At 45.2% G+C, this 8120-nt stretch overlaps 1 protein-coding gene across 1 annotated transcript in view; it reads right to left on the bottom strand.

Moving 5' to 3' along the window:
- Positions 1-3135: 3135 nt before the first annotated feature.
- FAM89A (family with sequence similarity 89 member A) overlaps positions 3136-8120 on the bottom strand; it is a 136583-nt gene continuing 131598 nt past the window's right edge. The window contains exon 3 of the mRNA XM_086927140.1: positions 3136-4661. The gene's annotated coding sequence lies outside the window, so the exon portion shown is untranslated. The remainder of the gene's footprint in view (positions 4662-8120) is intronic.

The following is an 8120-nucleotide window of genomic DNA, read 5'->3' as shown; positions in this document are numbered from 1 at the left end:
TTCTGGAAAATCCTAAGAACTCCACCCTTGATAGGGGATGGGAGACCTACCATTGAATTGGCCATTTCAGAAAAGGACTGGATAACCCATTACTCTGCCCTACATAATGGTCTATCTTTTAAGGAGTATCCACTTCCGCAGCCCCCGTGTACATACAAGGGCAACCTTCATGTTACGCTGGATGAAACAATGTTAGCCCTTGAGCGCAGTAAGGGGGGACAAGGCCCCTGGTCCCGATGGGGTTCCAGTTAACCCGTTTAAGTGAAAATTTTATGTTATGGGCCCCTCTTTTAACACAGATGATTAATGCTTGGTCTGAATCAACCATCATGCCAATCTTCAAGAAGGGAGATCGTCAAGATCCTGTTTGCTACAGACCAATCTCCCTTCTTGACTCTATGGTAAAGGTGGTTGGTCAAGTCATCTTGCAACGGTTACAGGACTGGGCAACCAAATCCAATGTTCTATCTGATCTGCAGTATGGGTTCGGGGAGGGCCTGGGTACACTTGAACAAAGTCTTAACCTGGCTATCATAGTCGGGAAATACACACGAGCAAAAAATGGGAAACTATACCTAGTTTTCGTTGACTTGACTGCAGCTTTTGATTCTGTTGTCCATGCGAGGCTATGGGAGACCCTCATTGATCTTGGGGTGGATCATGGTCTAATCACTTTGATGCACCGTTTTTATGAGAGAGCATCAGCTAGCGTTAGATTTGGGACGAAGGGGCAATGCACTTCGGGATTTCCTGTTAGAAGAGGGGTGCGCCAGGGCTGCGTGCTGGCCCCCTTTCTTTTTAATTTATATATAAATGGTATGGCCGACGCACTTCTTAAGGGGGGCTCAGATTTTCACTAAGTTGGTGGGAGAGGAATCCCTGCTCTCCTCTACGCCAACTTTGCAGTCCTCATGGCGCACACAGGCAATGGCCTACAAAAAGCCTGACCAGTTTTAGTGCTTTTATGGGTGACCTGGGATTAAAAATAATCTTTCTAAAACCTTCACAATGAATTGTGTATATGGGTCCCGGAGCACTACTGGTCGAGAAATTTTTCTGAAGGGACGCAAGTCAGCTAATACAAGGACCTTTTCATATCTTGGTGTCCTTTTTAGCTACAACGATACTTGGACCCAAGCAATCGCCCAGAAAAAATTGTCCTTTAATAGATACATTAGTGCCTTGACCATCTTTACCAAAAGATTAGGGAGGAGACCCCCCAGGGAGCTTATGCATATATACAAGGCTCAGTGTGTATCGGCTGCGGCATATGGGGCTGGGGTTTGGGGCATTTCTAATCCCTCTTCCCTGCAAACAGTAGAAAACCTCTTTCTTCGTTATATTCTTGGTGTTCCACCTGGTACGTCCTCTTTTGTTTGGCATGAGGAGTTGGGTCTTTCATATATCACAGATCTTATTAAACTCGAGCCCATACTCCTTTGGCACAGGATTTGGTCTAGCGAACATACATCGTGAGATCTTGTACGATTGTATGAAGCTAGATGGAGCATTGAAAATTCCTTGGCTCAGGTACATATTCCAGTTTGCCAAAGACCTTGGCCATCCTGAGTATTATTTAAAACCGAACTCAATGACCCAAATGTCAAGGAAATCTCTGAAGAAAGATTGTTTGGATTTATTGGGATCTGCGAGATTAGCGGTTGAAGCCCCAAAACCCACAGTCATTTACCATCAGCTAAGGCTTACAACCTTCGACATGGAACCGTACCTAAATTTTGTTTCCAAAGACCATGACAGAATGTTATTAATGAGATTCGATTAGGAATAGTCCATATAATTTTGACTATCCCGCTAATGAATGACAGGTAAAGAGAACTCCCTCGGTGTATGTGTGACTTTACATCTGAATAGTCTACCATTCACTTACTCTTCTTCTGTAAATGTTTTAATGAATTAAGGAAATTCTGGATACTTCCCATTTCAAGTTCCTTTGGCCTAAGGCAATGTCGTCCAGCCCTCGTGCGATTGCAATATTTAGAGAATGAATTTGTGGCTTGGAGGGTTTCAAGCTTTTTGAAGAAAGCTGTGTGGCTGAGGAAAAGTATGTTTTTTGAACCCTGATGGGCTTTTTCCTTTTTAAACCCTTTTTGTATAAATATTTAAAAATGAATAGTTTTATCATTCTCTCTAAATGTGTATTTTTATACTGTGACTTATTTATTCTATACACTTTGATGTTTGCTTTTATGATTATATGTATATGAACGAATAAAGCTTGATTTGATTTGACAACAATGAGGTGATGGATGAACTGCCTGAATTATTCTCAGCCACTGGCAATTACTCGGGCCGCATTCCAGTCTATCATTTTTTTCACCCACTGTGCAACTGTAGACAAAGGCTCATGTTATGCACAATAGTACTGATCCAGCTCCTAATGGGAACAGTCCATCCAGAACTGCAAGGGGAGGCCTCCGCAGCACACAACCTCACACTGGATCAAGACTAAATACACATATGGCTGGGTCCACATTAAGGTGGCATGGTGTGCAAAATAACAGTGCACTTGGATTTGGTCCAGAGTCATTAACCTGTGGTTGAGATTAAAGCAAGCATTTCATCCATCACTTTTATGTATACTTAGGTGTGACTGGGTATGTCCAGACGTCAGTCCCATGCTCACTGTGCCACAGGAACTAAGTTGGCCCAACTGGCGAGTCCCAACCAGGGCCAAACCAGTCTTGTGTTGCTTGTGGTCCGCTTCAGGGAAGACCTGGCCTGGCAGTTTGGCTGGACTCTTCCTACGGGAGCAGGGTCAAGACTGATTTGCATATGGCTAGGTCCAAACTGAGGTGGCATGGTGTTCACAATAACAATGTACGGTGATACAGCCCAAGTAAATAACATTGGCTGAGATTAATTCAAGCAATTCATCACTTTTTTGTATACTTGGGTTCTCTGCGGCATCTACATTGGAAGCCTCCTTGTTACTTCGGTCAAAAGGAAAGCTCAAGCAATTTGACATAGAATATCCATATTTAGGAGTAATCAGCAGCATGATCTAGCTTGAAAAAGTGGACTTAAACTTCAAAATTCTGCTAAATTATAATAGGCAGAAAATTATAAATGAATCATTCAAAACTTCCATACAAAAAATTCAAATGCAAAGTAGAATGTGTGCTCAAATTTTAATAGCTCTCCAAATATGCCACTTACAGCATTATTATCAACTTTCTTACAGAACTTGAGAACTAACCATAAGAATTTACTAACCGAAGGTGAAGAAAATGTGAAAAATGGGTAACAACCGACTAATCCGAAAACCAGAAACAAATGGTTGCACATAAGAAAATAAGTTGTCTGCAGCAAATATCTTACCTACAACTAAAGCTTACAATTAGAATTTTTAATAGTGTGTACCGCCTGCACTAACTGGTTAAAGAAAAAACAACAAATATTATGGTCACCTAGCGTCCTTGGCAAGCAATGTGGTGAAGCAACTATTTGCCCTGAAACCTGTAACTTGCTACGGGGGTATTTTTTTACACTAACACTACATGGCTTTCAAACCTCCAGACCATCTCAAACTTTACATATTTCGAAATACAGGGCTACCAGGGAAATTCAAAGTTTAAATCTAAGCGAGGTCAGAGTCTATTGTTCTCGCACCAGTTTGACTTTAATAAATACAGCTTTGTGAATTACAGAAGACTTTTTGGCATAATTTATATCTATTTACCAGCCACGGTTTTGTGATGTATTGCAATCCGTGACGCACTAAAGCGTTGTTCTCAAACACGAAGCTGCACAGTTTCTAAGGCATATTATGAGGCTACATTACTTGCACAATTCACACTCCAGCTCATTCAAAGCAGAGCAGCAACACAAAAAACAAGCACTGGCAAAGCACTAGGTCTCGCCTATAGGACCTACTATCTTTGTCACTGGGTTTTTAGCAATGGTACACTGCATCCTAGAAGCTGTGCAACATTATTTTAGAATGGAAAAAATATATACTTTTGACGCGTAGACCTACGTCATTTTGTAGTCGTGCACACCACGAATGTGCCAGCCTACAAAATAAGGTGGGCACTTTTTAAAACTTTTTATTTAAGATCAGAGTTTGATCGGTAACTAGAATGAAGAAAACATTTCAACAGGTAAGCAACACAGGGGCATAAGCAGGCAGAAAAGAAAAACGGGATGTGGGTGGGGAAAACTATAGTGGACATAAATACGGCAGGGGCAGAGAAGCACATGGTGAGACAAGGCAACATAGAGGGGGAGCACAAAAACACATGGCGAGAAAGCAATGGAGAAATCAATACAGGGGAGCAAAAAAAACAATGGGAGAAGCAAATAAGCATGTGTCGAGGAAGAGCAACACAGTGATAAGGGCTGGAGGGGGGCAGCACAGAAGCACATGGTGAGACAGCTACATGGAGACCGGAGGTTTGGGCAGAGAAGCACAGGGCAAAACAGAGCAACACAGATGGGGGCTGAGAAGTACAAGAGGGAGACAGCTAGAAAACACATGCACTCTCATAGATGGCGAGGGACAAACTCACGACGGGGAAGTAATGTCCACAGAATCCCTGAAATAAGAAGCAAGCAAATGAGTGTAACAATGAAGCCAACCAATGGTAAACAGTCCACTTTAAGCAAACAAAATGTCTTGCAACAGACAGTGCAGGACACAACTAACAAGCATTTACAATGCAATGGTCTCGGCATCATTAAAGGTAGAGCTATTGGCATTGCTCATGACATTTCTTTTTTTTTCTTTAAATCATAAATAAATGTCATTGTCATTTACATTGCCAATACACAGCACTCTGCACCTGCACTCACTACTCTGCACACACTCACTACTCTGCACTCACTACTCTGCACCTGCACTCACTACTCTGCACCTGCACTCACTACTCTGCACCTGCACTCACTACTCTGCACTCACTACTCTGCACCTGCACTCACACTTTGCACTCAACAGCACACACCACTCTTCACACACTCGCACTCTGCACTCAACAGCACACACCACTCTGCACACACTCGCACACTGCACTCAACAGCACACACCACTCTGCACCTGCACTCGCAGCTCTGCACCTGCACAGCATAATAGGTGATCTCAGGTGCAGCGTTAACTTTACACATACAGTCCTAGGATTAGTGTTAGAGTGCTGGGGTGGGAGACCTGCCAATCTAAGTAATTGCATTCACTTTTACCACGTCTTACCTTATTTTGTTATTATGTAAGCACATATTACCTCAACCTGGCACACATCTAGCCAGCTACAAAGCTCTGATAGTTAATGAATATTTATTGGCTGGATAACTGCCATGAGTCTGTTTAATCTGCCAAAAACACACATTATTTGCAATGCTATACAAAAGCTCAAAGTTCAAACGTAAATAATAATGCAGGAACAAATTAGCATGGAATTTGTCTAAAGAAAAGTGCAGAGGCTCAAAGTTTTCTTAGAGGCGTGTTGTTGCCAAATGCCGGGGTTGCCGATTAAGTTGATTCCACTTCAAGCAAGCCTTTTTTTACACCACCCTACACTCCCTGTCTCTTTATCTTAATCTTGCAGTATTTTCGCCAATGTGTCTCCCTTTGTCACCTTTTGCTTATCTTTCTCTTCATCCTTGTCTTCCACCTTTTCTGCCTTTCCAGCTTAGACCAAACAAAGTCTGACTATAAAAAATGCCCTGGTCTACAAAAATGAGCGTCTCTAGCCACCGGCTAAAATTAAGCACTGGGCGTCATGGTGTACAGTTCACAGAATACAGCAGCCAGCAAAAGAGTTTAAAACGCTGCATGTAACTTTTGAGAGCAGGAGAGCTGCGGGCAGAAGGAAGGGGGGCAGAGGAGAGACGAAGGGGGGAGGGGGGTGCGACGAGAGACGGAGAGCTGCGGATATCTGAATGCAGCTATCGGGCACCGGAGCAGAGTGTGACAATTAGCAACAGCGCACTAAATGGCAAGCAGGCTGCCTCAGTACTTACTGTGTCTAAGTGTCAGAGTCCAGGCTGGCGAGGTAAAGTTGCGGCCCGTGACAACGCCGCGTGAGGGCATGAGGTGCTGTCCTCTACTCTGCGCAAATTCAAAATGGGGGCTCGGGGGGCTTCTCTGCGTCCTGGGGCTGAGGTGTGTACTCCACGGCGTCGTGACTGCTGGAGTGAACTAAGTAGGAGAGAGAGATGGGAGCTCCGTGGGGGGGAGAGTGGGGGGGAGAGTGGGGGGAGGTGAGCAGCGGAAACGGGGGTGCGAGGAAAGACGAAGGGGGGGGCAGTGTGCGACGAGAGACGAAGGAGGGAAGGGGGGGTTGGGGGAGATAGACAGAAACTCGGGATCAGGCTGGATGCACATGATAAGAAACAGCGAGAAGCTGCATGGAAACAGGGACGTCTGGATCAAAAGTCGGGAGCAGCAGCAAGGGAACAGTGTCATGTGGGCCTCGGATAGACCGATCTAGCAGGATGAAGCTGTGGCATATTTTCCGGCATGATCAAAGACCTGCTCCATGACTATGCTTTAGTGGAGGTGTGGAGGCTCCTCAACCCTCGCAATAAATATCGTACTTTTGTCTCTTGTATGACTACTCGTAAAGAATTTCAGTTTTGGTCCCATAAACCGGAGCAGGGCCTGTGCAGTCACGTGCGAGCTGGCCACCGCACACAGCAGCAATTACACTTGCACCAGAGGTTATGAAGCAGCTCAAATACATTTACAATGTCGCATGAGAGCGGGGGACGAAGGAGAGCTGCGGGCGGAGGGAGGGGGTTAATGAGTATGCTTAGCAGGGCTGACCCGGCCTTTCCTTCTTCTCTGGAACAGAAACTGGGAACAGAAGAGGAAGTGCTGGGAAGACGGGCAACGAAATAAAAGGGAAAGTTTGGGTGGTAAAATTGGAGACATTACTGAAGCAAATGAGAAGGTGTGCACTTGTATGTCGTGGATAGTACTGACAGTTGTCTTGCTGCATACTCCAAACCAAGGAAAAGAGGATACATTTACTCAACTGACTCTGAGGAAAGTACACGGATGTGCAGATGGAAACGTTATTATGTGGTTATAAATGCAGAGTTGGCCAGAAACCGGTTAGATAATAACTGAAATACTGGCCCTGTAAGAAACCAATAATGCTATAAGATTGTCGGTGAGCAGAAGATGCTCCCAACTTTCCAAGAAGGTCGGTTGCTTTGAGGGATGTAGTATGGAAAAATGGCTGAAAGCTCCACCTTGTATCTGCAGGTAGGCATTATACTTGGCATTGCTCTTGTGGGTAAAGTACAGGTCATAGCGCTGCTGGGAGGATGGGAATGTCGTTGATGGGGGTACCCTGACTGTGCTACACATGGCTTTCTGTGGTGTCCATTGGCTGGCTGCGTGGAGTACCTTGAGGCTTTCTAGGTGTCAGACCATCTGCATGCGGGGTGGGGTTTGGGGGGGGGGGGGGAGGGGGGCTTGCCACCAGAGTGCCATGTGCGGCTTGATGGGTTCCATTCACAGACGAGGCTGTGACTGCGTTTTTACGTAAAACATGTGTGCTTTCGCCATGCTAGCTTCTGACACGACTTCCAGTTTAGTGTGATCCATAGTTCACTTTGTATACAAGTAAACGAAAGCCACTTAATTCACAGAGTTTTGCAGATGCACTTTCATAGCGTGAAGTTGCATCACATCGGGTTAGTCATTCATTCAGCGCTGGTACAGTGTCAGAGCTTCACGGAGGCGCTACAACGGCGTGTCTGTTTGGGAAAAGAGCCCTTTATTAGGAGTGCGCGGTTGGTCGATCGAGCATTGAGTCACGCTGGCTACCACAGGCGGCTTTCAGCAAGTGGGCGTCTTTAGTGGACGTGCACTGAAGAAACCCCAGGAAGTAGCTCTGTTTCAGTGAGCATGCAAGGGAAATTCCGACCCTGTGGGTGGGGGGGATGTGGTTTGAACAAAACCAAGGGGGGCGGTGAGGAGGGCGCCGAGTAAGAGGTGGCATATGATGCGCACACACAACACATCTGGAAGGAAAGCCGAGGCCTACAAATTAAGGTTAAACTATGGACCCCTGAATGTCCGAACAGTTATAAAAATCTAGAGGTCCGCAAGGGTGGATTGCACACGTGCTGCAAAGGAAGATATTCTTCCTTGTAAG

This window comes from Lissotriton vulgaris, chromosome 6 (assembly GCF_964263255.1).
Source record: "Lissotriton vulgaris chromosome 6, aLisVul1.2, whole genome shotgun sequence".
In the NCBI taxonomy this organism is placed as follows: domain Eukaryota; kingdom Metazoa; phylum Chordata; class Amphibia; order Caudata; family Salamandridae; genus Lissotriton; species Lissotriton vulgaris.
The sequence above is the reverse complement of the archived record's forward strand: the minus strand, read 5'-3'. Positions and strand labels throughout refer to the sequence as shown.